At 30.8% G+C, this 14,120-nt stretch overlaps 1 protein-coding gene across 1 annotated transcript in view; it reads left to right on the top strand.

The window, feature by feature from the left end:
- The window catches only part of LOC132741252 (receptor-type guanylate cyclase Gyc76C-like), a 221,317-nt gene that overhangs the window by 100,039 nt on the left and 107,158 nt on the right, over positions 1 to 14,120 (top strand). The window lies entirely within an intron of this gene.

Raw genomic sequence — 14,120 nt, 5'->3', positions numbered from 1 at the left:
TACGAACTCTTATTATCCGCCAACTCAACCTATTTAACTGTCGAGCAACCATCATAGTGTTGTCTTTCAGAAAACGAAGAAGAAATTAGTCTGCAATTATTTCAAAAAGTTTTTTTTTTTAATCCTCGGTCGTAATAAATTTAGTTGAATTGTCTTCCGTTTTTTCTTTGTCAGAACAGGTTGTTAACTATAAATACAGGACAAGTAAGCAAAATCTTTAAAATTCCTATATAAGCAATGATAAACGCCAATCGAGCTTTGCATCAGACAGTATGTTTCCGAAACTGCCAAAACAATGAGGGTCGTTTTCGAATGTTCATTTTAGAATCCCAGCCTTGGATACTATATACTATTTTACTAAGTTTAAAATGACTAATGATGATATTCCGAGGTAGATAATGACTTATGAAAATGCTGATTTCACTTAGGTCTTCAAATTGTGATTCCAGAATGTCAAAGAAATAAAACAAACAACCTGCGGCAGCAAAACAGAGGATTTTTCTAAATTGACAAACAAAATGGTTAAACTGAAATGACATATTAGGTATAGGAGTGTTTACTTCCTGACTGAAATCGTAATAGCAAACACTTTTAGAAGTATATTTCTGATAATGATAGACGAATAGCGTCAACGAAATATATTTTTGCTAAAGGCTACTTTATAAAATGTTAGGTTTACGAGACTCGCACTACAGTATCACAAAGTTAATGCAATGATGACCCCAATATGCCAGCAGAGTAATGACACGGTATTACAATGAACATTATTTTATATTGCTCTTTAATACCCAATAAATTGCCTCCCTCGAGTAATTTGCATATCAAAGAATGTCATGGGAATTTTTAAAATATAAATACGGTTTATTTGTCTGCAACTTGTGAAGAAAAACATAAGATTGTTTTAAATATTTTGCCATGCTAGGATAATTTTATTGAGTAAAGCATCTAATATTTTTCTGCCGATGTGTTCATTCTCGATATCGAACAATGCACACATGTATACAAATAAGGATTGGATTATTTAGTTTTACTTTCGTTGTAGTAGCACGGACTGGACATTATAAATCACAAAAAAAACTGAACACAAGAAACTTTCTCTCTAATTAGCATACATTTCCAACTTTTTACGATAAATGTCTGCCGCCAGGACATTTTGTAGGGCCACGTATCATGTTTATCAAATGTTGAAATGTCAATCTAATTACCACGCCAGGAGAAATTCATCTAAGGTCTACAAACATACACTTATATATTACTGTATGACATTTACTGTTTTACACTGCATCAATAGATTAAACAATTATTTATGTTAGTTTGCGGAAATAAAATGAGGATATTTGTTTGCTTTGCATGTCGACCGATATACATTCGACAGTGTGTACAAGATATGCAATAGTTGCGTAGCCACGAATGTAAAATAACAATGGATGTCCACGAGTGAAATATAATTAAGTCGTACGTGTAAAAGAAACAATTTTTCCTCTTAATTCATACTTTTTTGTGAGAGTAAGTAATTGTGACTTAGTTTGCCATATAACATGCATTTTACTTCATGACGTCATGTAATTATGAAGCAACAATCTTCATGTTGTGAAATTTCTCAAATTTTGTTAGATATAAATTTGTTTTGTTAAAATAGTTAAAAAAGTTTTCCGTTATCAAGCACGTTCACGTACGACTGAGTGCATTTCTCACAATAGTCAACTTTACATCTTTTAAACATTATAATAACAACTTTCTTAAATTATAACAATGTTCAGCAGATAAGATTACTTTAAACTTGTTGTCGTAATATTATCCTTAAAAACACAAATCTAGTATTGCTTAATCCTTCATACATTTACCCTTTCAAGTAGTAATAGTTGCGTGAGAACAGATAATGTCAGGTTTACCGAAGGTTCTTGCACGCCATTATGCCAGCTATGGTCAGTAATTCAGTAGAATGCTTAACTCATAATCGGTGACAAGACAGGAAAAGTTTGTCTCCCTGTAATCCACAGTATGCTAATCAGTTGTGTCTTTTCGAAATCCTATTTTGTCAGGCCTTTAGAGACTTTTACGTAGAAAACTGTATAACGAGACAATTCATTTAAATTTTGTATAATTAATTGCGAGATGAATACTTGAAGAAGACAGATAATAGTTAAAATAGAGAGAAATAGAATCCCTAAAGAAAGTTCAAAACGGCAAAACTGAAAATATATATTATATATGTCCGATGATATAAAGGATGACATTAACTTCACATTGCGAAGCAATTTTCTTAATTAATAAATTCAATCAATTGAAATATATTTATTTTTTCTATTTATTTATGTATTTATTTATTTATTCATTTAATTGATTGGGTTTATTACGTGTTGATTTAAATCTTAATTTCGTAAAATTGTTGAAATAAAAATGCATGCCTTATTTTCTCACATCCTTTAGTTATTTCTTGATGTTTTCTGTTCATGTACGTGTCATTCTGTCATGTTTAAGGTAGTGCTAAATGGAATGTTTTGGCTTATTTTATAGTTGATATTCGGTCATATTCTCTATTGAAAATAGTATATCATTTTCCCAATCCACAGGAAAACATCCCAAATTGAAGGTGAAAACATCCCAAATTGAAAGTTACAAAATAAAACTGTTTCTTTGAAAATAAGGGCTTCTTCACTTTTACAGTGTTTAAAAATCGTGTAACATATTTTTTATGGTTTTATATCATAAATATGGTGCTCAAATTAAGATTTATTGATATTGTAAGTTCAAAACGCATTATTTATAAAGATGTTACCGAATTTAACATTTCATGCAAATAATGGGAGGTAATTAGAAATTTATTTTCTAAAAAGTCTAAGTCTAATTGTTCAATAAGAAATGAATGCATATATTTTAATGATTACATTAAATGTGGAATACATATTTTACATAATCTTTGATGTTTGAAAATTGTTTAAGCATAATTATATACATATATAAAATTTCACTTAAGTATGGTAACAACCTGAATTACAACATACAAGATCTTTGCCATCTAAGACAGTGAGTCTTTGCATTTTGCATTCATTTCATCATTGCTAAATTTAAGTCATCTCACATCTCAAATTCCCAATTCCATGGGTATATCTCATGTTCCCAAAATCCTGAGAAAAAAAACTCTGCTATGTTACATATTTTTGGTTACCATGATATCGCTGGATACTTGGTACTCGAGGAAGTACTATAATGATGTTGTTTTATTCTGTTGTAATATTGAAATTATGTTCATGCTGGTATATTTCATGCAGATACAAGCAGCGTTTAAAACATTTTGAAGTGGTTTGTAATTTTTATCTAACGAACGGAAGGGGTGTTTTACATTTATCACATTACAGCTGTATTATTGAAAGCGATATTTTTACTATAACTAATATTCCTATTATCATGTAAACAGAAATACTAATTTTTCTACGAAATAATGTAAAACATATCTTGTCACATGTGATAAATGTAAAGAGCAGTATGTTGGTCAAACGAAGCAATAAGTTTCTAAATGCATGAATAGCCATAGGTTTGATAACAATTGTTTAGATTCTTTATTTTCTGCTAGTGTCGCTACTCATTTTAATAAGCCAATGATAAAATGGTACGCTTTTTAAAAGAATTATACTGGATTCATAAGCATGGTCCATGCTTTGCCTTATCTCCTATCCTGTTCTGTTGTTTTGTCCTGCTGTGCTCCTTGGCGGTGGCCCTGTGTTGCTTGGTCGTGTTGGATTTGCGTTCATTGAACGACGCCCTTCCTTGTTGATCTTGCTTTTCATATTTTAACACCCTATCTCCTAATGGTATGAATGCAAAAGTTTTGTATAAGGTATAACTTTGCAATCTTTCAAACATATTTTGAAGAATACATTTAAAATTGTTATTCTGAGAAAAGTAACACACTTATCATGCGTGAATAAAGAAAGACAGTTTAACTGAAAAATAATGCGGTCAAATATGACATATGGAATTTTCAAAAGAGTATCATTTGTCAGATTAAGCAGTAACAGCGGAGCCTTTTTGTGTCGCCTTGAAAAGGTGACATATAGGGGTTACTTTTGTCGGCGGCGTCGGCGGCGTCTGTGTTGGCGTCGTTGTCGGCGTCCCCTAAAGCTTGTCCGGAGCATAACGGAGTTATGGTCCTTTGATAATATTCATACTTAATTTTTGTCCAGGCCATTTCTCCGAAAGTATAAAAGTTATGGACTTGAAACTTCATATGATGATAGATCTCATTAAGAAAATGTGCAGTGCATAAGAATTGATACTCTGCATTTCTTATTTTTTGAGTTATTGCCCTTTGTGGATTTTCTTACTTTATTTTTGTCCTGGTCATTTCTCCTCAAGTATGAAAGCTATGGGCTTGAAACATCATAGAATGATAGATCTTATTGATAAGAAGTGCAGTGCACAGAAACTAATTTTTTTCGTTTTTTATTTAGTTTGTTATTTTTCATATTTCATTTTTGTCCTGGCCATTTCTCCTAAACTACATTGTTCACAAGGCGACACATCCGACTCGCGGAGTTCTGGTTATGTTTTGGGTTTATGAAAGCAAAATGATGAAAAATTGTATAAAAATAGGCTAGAGAAACATATATTTTCTAAATTAAATTATATTTTTATATCTTTTGTTTACTTAAATATAAATAGGGTTTTCAGAAACAAACACGTGTTACTCCATCACTTAGAGATGCAGATAAGTAATGGAAACATGCGATATACTCAGAGCAAAACAGAAAGGATTTAAATACAAAATGATGAGGAAAAATAACCTACACATAATAAGTTAAGTGTAAACGAAGATTGTTTTCCTTTCTATAACATTTTGTCTCTTTGTTCTTATGTATATTCAGTTTTCACTTGGAAGCACAATAATACATTATACTCGCCGGACTTAAAAGATTAAGCCGTTCCATGACAGTCAGGAAGCTCCTATAAAGATCCTATAAATACGATACTTTTATCAGTTACAGATTAAGTTGTCTGGCTGTTGATGTAGTCGACCTTTGAAGAAGTTCAATAAATAATTGAAAATCGTGTAAAGACTATCAACAACAAAAACACATTTATAGACTGAATCCTAGTACTACAAAAACTACCTTTACAAAAATGACATATACATAGACCCCACTTGTACTTACCACGGACATATGATTTAATGATCATTAAAAGTAACGCTTACTGGCGTGTTTTCATTTCAATAAAATTTATGTTTTGAAAGAATGTGTAGACAACCGTTACTATAGTTCTGTTTTATTACGTATTTCTGAACGATGGTGTAATGTGCGATTTGTTTGACAAATATGGAAAACACATCACTCAAAACGAATTTATATTTGGCTTACTGATACAATTTCCTAAACTGTATTAGGTGAACCGTCTTTGTCTTTAAATTCATTAATGAAGTGTTGTATCATATTTTGGAGACCTTTCTGTTGACATTGTGTCAGAGTTTAATCGTTAACATATACATGTAGAGTGCGATAAATTTAATGCAGGTATTAGTTACCCGCACTCCAGAGCAATCCAAATGATTGGCTCATTTTTCTGGGGTTTACTTATTTTGACGGCAGAGAAAGGGATAGTGAGGGAAATATCATATTCAGATGCTTGTTCGTTGGTGTTTTTTTCTTGGGTATCATATTCTGACAACGAGGAACGTGTTTTTATTTTTGCCTATGATAAAAAAAGAAAGACTCGGTAATATGATTTATACTTGGGGGCTACGCCCCCACGTACAAATCAAATGCTCGTATTCAGATGCATTTTATTTTCATTTTGCTACGTATGGGACAAATCATTTCACATTCAATGGTGCTTTCGTCATGTGATGATTATCTTGCATGCTCTAACATCGTCATTGAAACACAAGTTAACTCTTGCTTGACTTTTTCTCAGGGCAATTTGTATCCATTTCTAAAGTGGTGTGAGCATAACATGTTCAAAATGCTGTTAACTATCAACCAACACAAACTACATTATTATTTTAAGCAATCTCTATGAACACGGCAACATCAATTCATGTTGAATATTTTCTATAACAATTCATAGATGAAGAAGTAAAATTAATTGTACATTTGTCAATTGTAGCAATTGTTGCCTCTCATTGAGTAAGAGAATCATCGTTCATTATATAATGTTTGTCTAGACCTATCATTAAATTATTCCGAGCTTGGCAACACAATAACTTACACTATTATGTGGTATTGGCTTCAAGTTCTCACAGCCCTTTGTTATGGTAATTTATATAAAACAAAATGACTTTAAATTCTGTAAGTCATAAAATAATAGGTAATGCAATATAAATTTCTTTGCTGGTATGTATTTGACATGACTTATAGACTTATATCTGTAAGATACACAAGGCGAAAAACATGGGTATGTACGTATATGTAATCAATATCGCACGTAACAAAAATTCAAGATAATTTTTTCCACACTTATCTTCGTCAATAATAAATAAAGCCCGTATCGAATGTCTAAGCATGGTTTCTTTGACATAAGTCATTATTGTCACTTACGTGCAAATTGTTTGATATATATTAAATATGTAAATGTATATCATGTCAGCGCATATCACTAGTGGAATCTACAAAGTACTTTGTAATTGAAAAGGAAACACTGAAAGACTTTGGCACACACAATTTTGGGCTTTACATGGAATAAAAGTACGTGTCACATTGACATTTCTCAGAAAACCTCCGTATGAACACATCTATGGATTTCTAAAAGTTAAATGTTGAATTTTGCTTATGCCGGTTTAAGAAAGCTTTAACGGTAATTTGCAACGTCCATAAAAAGGCTCAATTAAATCATGGTTGCAACATTTTCAATGTTGTCGTTTTGGACAAGTAATTCTTTATTTCTCACAATTTTACTTTATGCATTTTTCTTTTTTTGACAGAGTATTTAAAGTCTTGATGCCTTTAAAGAACATACAAAGATTTGCTTGTTCCTTTTTGCTGAAGTTTGTTTTAGTTAAGTTGAGTGGTTTCCTGTCAAAAGTTTCGAGTATATGTTAGTAATTACAAGTTTTATTCAGAATTAATCTTCTTTATAATCATATTGCATGTTACAGCTGTAAAGATATGATTTTTGTCTGATTGGAATAGTAAATAAACAAGGCTGCTTGCATCTCTCTATATCGTATATCATTCTAGATTATATGTTGTTTGATCCAATTATTTTAAAGATGTTAATATATGTCTGAAAATAAACATCACTGTTGAAGAGAAGCCAATATAATAAATAGTAGATTTAAAGTGATTAAGCTAACTTAAATTTGATAAGATTAACTGGTACAAAATGTCAATAAACATGGAAGATTTGTTCTAAGGATATTAGCTAACTTAGATATGAAAAAGGATTATGTCCTTTAATTGTCATTAAATCATTTATATTAATACCATTTTTATAGTTTCATTAATATTTCAATAAATTTAATCAAAAACAGACTAAATAGGTTTTGAACATTTCATTTTACTTGCCATTTGTTGGTTTCATTACCTCTGTCATTCATGAAACTTGGCTTTTTTAAGGTTGCTTATATGAATCGTATGTACATAACGCTCAAGACCGCTTGCCTGGGACGGCATGAATGTATCATTTTTTGTTTAAATATACATGTGTAATAGTTATTCTTCTAGAAGTAGTGTTATACTATATATTGAATAAGACGGCTGCAAAACATGTCGGCAGGTCGGAAGATTTCCATTTGAATATTGTTTAATCTACCTTTTTCCACAAAACTTGTAAAATGAAATAATTTACCTAGTAATTTTTAAGTACGTAGATATTTCTCAATCAACAAAATTAGGCATTATCGGAAAATCTTTCCACATAAGGTACTCTACATTTTTGTATTATACACGACAGGCATGACATATATCCATTTTTATTGTCACAGAAACGGTAGAATTGATCGATCGTGATGTTTGATGACTTCAACATAATTATTTATCTTTCTATAAGTGAATTTTCAAGAAAATAGCAAAAGAAAGACGTGCAATTCTTCAAGCATTAAAAGGAGCTCCATTGAGATCAAAAAATCTAAAATCATAGAATTTGACATTAATTTTTACATCAAATGAAGCATGGAAACATCTGCAAGAGATAATAAGAATAGAGAAAAACAGAATCCCTTAAGATAGCCCAACGCAGCTGAATGAAAAATGTTGTAGGCTCGGTTTGATTGACCCCGATCATGGACGGTAGTGGCCTTCCACGCCAACTTCCACCGACTTTAGCAGAAATCAAAATTTGACATGAACTGATGAAATGTTGATGTGCTGATATGGCGGTTATTATGGAACCTTTGATGTGACACGTAAAAGCCACCCCGTGAAAAGCGACATATCATCCCCAAGTAAATCAATGCGTGTGCCCTAAGAGAGAAAACAATAAGCAAAGCTATATTAAATGTAATTTAAAAAGGGGATCAGAGATTATTTGAAGCCTGCATATCATACATTAGCGTCAAAAGGCAAAATTAAAAAGAAAGCAACATGTTTTTAGGGTGATGAAAAGTATTAAAGTTAGGTATACTTGAACCACCGACTAGAAAAACACCAAATATTCGGAAGAATAGTTTTTTTAGTTTTGTGTCATAGAACTGAGTATTCTGAGTAAGGATATAATCAATAATGCGAAAATTTACACACACACATTATTTGTCCAGACCTTCATTAATGTTACACAAACCTTCGAAAAATATTTTAAATCGCGTCATGTCAAAAACATCAGTGGAGTGCCGTTAAGGAACGAATTCGATTTCATTACAATTTATAAATCGATGATCTATTTTTATTATTTCTAGTGACCCAGTTTCATAATTAAGGTTAAAGCCATCAAGCATTTTGGTCTTCAAAAGACAAGACACAATCAATTTGAGCACAGCTAGAAGTCTAGACATAACATGTTTACAACTTTTTTATGTAGAGTCTTATAAGGATTTCTTTATGAAATATAATGCACTATACGTATCTTTCCTTGTCATATACTTAAATGTCAGTGATGTGTCTCGTAATATAGGATATAAGTTAGCATGTTCATCTAAGTGTACCAAGATATTTTGAAAGAGGAATGTATGTTCTGCATGGTCTCTACAAAGAGTTTTTCTCACCTACAATTTGCTTTATGTACTAGCAATAAATTTAATATTGGCCAAGTAATCATATTACTCGTAAAAAGCACCAAGGATTACATGTCCAGCTTTTCTCGAAACGAAAGTTACTTAAAAAAATGCGGAAACATGTTTATATTTGTTTTGTTATAAAATTATTTTACATGTATTATTGTGCTAGAAGGGCGTGGACGGTAACTTGCACTTTCCAGTACCGTCCATGATCAAGCTCAATCAAACCGAGCCTGTGACATTCAATAGCGATTCTGATTTTCTCTATTTTTAGCACCATTTAAACCCAAATAATATTCGTGCATTTTGCGTAAGGTTAAAACAATGAAATAGTAACAAATAAAGCTACATTTAATTTTTATATGCAATATTATCAGCACATTCATTATACAACTTATCTTTGTTTCCAGATTTTTATGTGCATGACATCGTTTTAAAATCTATGACGGACAATTGTCAAATACATGTTTTATATATTATATTATTCATTAACCGCATTTCAAATTTGTTAAAATACGAGTATGCTGGGAACCAAGTTTATTTTTGTAAATATATTAATAATATGAAAAAACATATTTTACTTTTGACGTGCCAGAAAAATTGATGTATAATACTTATGTTAAAGCTGACGACGATTTGTATGACTTTATTATGAATCTCTTTTTATATATTAGCGTGATATTTCAGTAAGATATCTATTATATTATTCATTAACCGCATTGTAAAATTTGTTAAAATATTCTTGGAACTAGGTTATTTTGGTGAATATTTAATCAAAACAATGGATTTCTTCTGGAATGTGCTTCATGCAGTGAATTTCATCTTTACAAATAACAAATGCCAGATTTGCGTGCGGAAATATCTATCGATTATTATCTACTATAAGCATTTTCGTCCGACATAAAACTAAAAATAGAATTTATTTAATCTACGGATTTGCATAGCTGAGAAAATGAATATGAATATAAAAAGCTTCTTAGATGTTCCTATTTTAGAATCATTAATCCTATCATAATGACTTCATTAAATTGACATGACGTTGGAAAATGTTGAGACATATTTACTGTGTAACTCTTATACATTTTTTGCGCAAATTTTACTTATCTTAAATATATGGAAATATATTACATGCTTTAAAGAAACATATCAGTGAAATATAACACTGATATATTCACTGTTTTGAATTGAATCAGCCCTCCCCCTTAAGCTTTTCCTTTAGTATTAGGTTAAAATGTCTCTTTAAACGTTTCTTTGCATATAATAAAAAGGGAAATTTGTTTGCTGCGCCACTCGTGAAATATACCTTTTGGTGCTCACTAGGTGAAGTATATTCTGATCTTAAACTGAACTAGACAAATATATAATTAATAGCGTTGCATGAATTAACTTAGTTAAATTATTGTTGTTTCTTTTTCTTCTTTTTTATTATTTATTTCCACTCTTTTCATGGTTAACATTACACAGTGAGGCAAACATTTATAGAAATACAAAGTGAGTCACGCAAATTGATAGCAAAAGTACTGTACAAATAAATACAATGCGAGGGAAGTTTCGAGGACCGAACTGGGCAAGAGGGCAGAAAAGGATGGATAACATATATCATAATTTGAGAGAAAATAGGAAAATTTACAGATAACGGTTCCTTATTATAATCATACTTTTAAGCAGGAGACAAAACAAGAGCTGTAACAGGAGACAGCGAATCTCGACTAATGAAATAACTTTGGACGCAGTAAGGAGGACAAAACTATGAAAGAAAAATCAATTATGTATAATTATGTATTAATTCATAGTCAAAAATAACATTTGTTAACATGAATTCCAAGATCAAAGGGAATAATTCTAGAAATAGTCACGCTAGAGTTGAACCTTGTCACACAACATGTGTGTAATGATAAGAAATATATATTTGAAGTTTGAAGTAGATACCTAAAAATTAAAGAAGTTATAACATTTCTTAAAGAAAATCCTAAGTTCAAAGAGAGATAAATCTGTAAATATTGCTTCAAGTGTTATGAACATTGTCTCATAAAATGAAATTGATGATAAGGAATAAGTATTTGAAGTTTGAGGTAGATACCTTTAAAACTAAAACAGTTAAAGTAAAAAATAATATTTTTCTAGTAAAAAAAATCTAAGTTTATGGGGAGATAATTCTTGCAATATTGGTGCTAGAGTTATAAACCTTGACACATAAGATGTAGATGATAATAAGGTACATATATTTGAAGTATAAAGTTGATCCCTTTAGAAATAAATAAGGAACAGTAAAAATAATATTTTTAAAGGAAAATTCTAAGTTCAAGGGGTGATAAATCTAAAAATATTGGTGCTAGAGTTCTGAACCTTGTCACATAAGATGTGGATGATGATAAGGTACATATATTTGAAGTATGAGGTTTAGCCCTTAAGAAATAAAGAAGAAACACATGTAACAGTAAAAAGTAGTATTTTTTAAGGAAAATTCTAAGTTCAAGGGGAGATAAATCTGAAAATATTGGTGCTATAGTTATGAACCTTCTCACATAAGATGTGGTTGATGATAACGAACATATATTTGAAGTTTGAAGTTGATACCTTAAGAAATGACAAAGTTGTGGTGAAAAATATTTTACTGCACCAAAACTTTAATCTGAAATCTGGACGCGGACGCCGACGCCGCGGCGAGTATGCCAGCTCTCCATATACTTCGTATAGTCGAGCTAACAAAAACAAAACAAATTTCAAGACATCAAGACATATTTTGTCCTTTTTTCTGCCTAGTAGTTGCATATTGATAAAATTATAGAAACTGAAAGTGTAATAGTCACATGATGTAAATGACAAAATTATTTAATAAGGCGAAGTGTAATGACAAAATAAATATATTTAAATCACAAGTAAACTGACTTTCGTCTGTAATAAAACTTACACAAGTAATGCACCATGAGATTTAATTGAACGAACTTTTATAAATATAGCAAATATGAACGCGAAAAAAGATTTACACCAGACAGTATGTTCTCGAAACGGCCAAATAATATTCAAAACTTTAAGAGGGTCGTTTTCGAATGTTCTATAAGAATCCCCGCCTTGGATACAGTATTCTATTTTATTAAGTTTAGAATAACTTATGAATTCTCAGGTAATAAATGACTTCTAAAAATGCTGATTCCACTCAGGTCTTCCCATTGTGATTCAGAAAGTCAAGGAAAAAACAAATAGCCTGCAGTAGAAAAAAAGAGTCTGTTATACAATTTTCTAAATTGACAAACAAAAAGGTTTTAACTGAAATGAAATATTAGGCATATGAGCGTTTACTTATTGCTTAAAATCATAATAGCAAACAACTTTAGAAGTATATTTATCTTATAATGATAGACGAATAACGTCAACGAAATATATATTACCCAAAGGCTAGTATATAAAATGTAAGGTTGACGTTACACGCCACTACAGCATCACAAAGTTTATGCAATGATGACCTCAATATGCCAGCAGAGTTATGGCATGGTATTACAATAAACATTATCTTATATTGCTCTTTAATACCCAATAATTTGCCTCCCTCGAGTTATTTGATAAATGTCTGCCGTCATGTCGCGCGTATCATGTTTATCAAATGTTGAATTGTCAATTTAATTACCACGCCAGAAAACATTCATCTAAGATCTACAAACATACAATTATATATTACTGTTTGGCATTGCAACAATAGATTAACAATTATTGATGTTAGTTTGCAGGAATAGATTGATAATATTTGTTAGTTTTGCATGTCAGATTGAAATACATTTGACAGGGCGAGCAACATATGCAATATTACTAAGAGTGGCGTAGCCACGAGTGTAACATAGAACCTGTTGTTCGTGAGTGAAATATAATTTAGTCTTACATTCAAAAGAAATAATTTTTCCTTTTATTTTATTTTTTTAGTTCAAGTTATTGTGACTGATTTTGCCGCGTAACATGCACTTTACTTCATGACGTCATCAAACGCTACAGTCTTCATATTTAAAAATTATTCTGTAAAATTTCTCAAATTTTGTTAAATAAAGATTTTTTTTGTTAAAATAGTTAAAACATTCTGGTCAGTTTTGTGTTATCAAGCACGTTCACTTACCACGGAATGCATTTCTGACAAAATTTCAATCCTTTTTTCATTCGTTCAATTTTATTATTGATACAATTTTAAACATATTTAAATGATGAAATTTGTTTAGAACTTAATTTTTTGCTGGCTTTACATTCAAGTAGTTTAGGATTAAGGATTAAAGAGGCGTTCCACCACGAAGAATGAACTTATTTATCATTGTCTCAAAATATGATTAGTCTTTGGATTATCGTGTATACTTAAAAATAGTCAACTTTATGTATTTTAACATTTGTAAAATGACTCAAATAATAACAATGTTCAGCAAATGAGACTACAATAATCTTGTTGTCGATATATCATTCTTAAATACAACAATCTGGTTTTGCTTACTTTTTCCCACATTTACCCTTTAAAGTATTAATGGTTGCGTGAGAAAGATGATGTCAGGTTTTAGTGAAGGTTCTTGCACGCCATTATGCCTGCTATGGTCAGTAATTCCGTAAAAGGTTAAACTCATAATCGGTGACATGACAGGAAAATGTGTCTCCCTGTAATCCACAGTATGCTAACCAGTTGTGTCTTCCGAAATCCTGTTTTGTCAGGCCTGTAAAGAATTTAACGTAGAAAACTGTATAACAAGACACTTCATGTAAACTTTGTTTAATTAATTGCGAAACGAAGACATCAGGAATATACATTGTGTATTCATACATGTTGAAAAACATATGTTATAGTTATAGCTTCAAAATATTAATTGGGTATTAATGAAACCTAAATTTATATTTTAGAATTGCAAATTATGTATGTCCGATGATGTAAAGAGTGAAATTAACTTCCGATTGCGAAGCAATTCTCATAATTTATTTTTTCTTTTATATAATGTTATGCATTTATTTATTT

The sequence above is a fragment of the Ruditapes philippinarum genome, unplaced genomic scaffold, assembly GCF_026571515.1.
Source record: "Ruditapes philippinarum isolate M1 unplaced genomic scaffold, ASM2657151v2 ctg168_1_1_1_1, whole genome shotgun sequence".
Taxonomy (NCBI): Eukaryota; Metazoa; Mollusca; class Bivalvia; order Venerida; family Veneridae; genus Ruditapes; species Ruditapes philippinarum.
The sequence above is the reverse complement of the archived record's forward strand: the minus strand, read 5'-3'. Positions and strand labels throughout refer to the sequence as shown.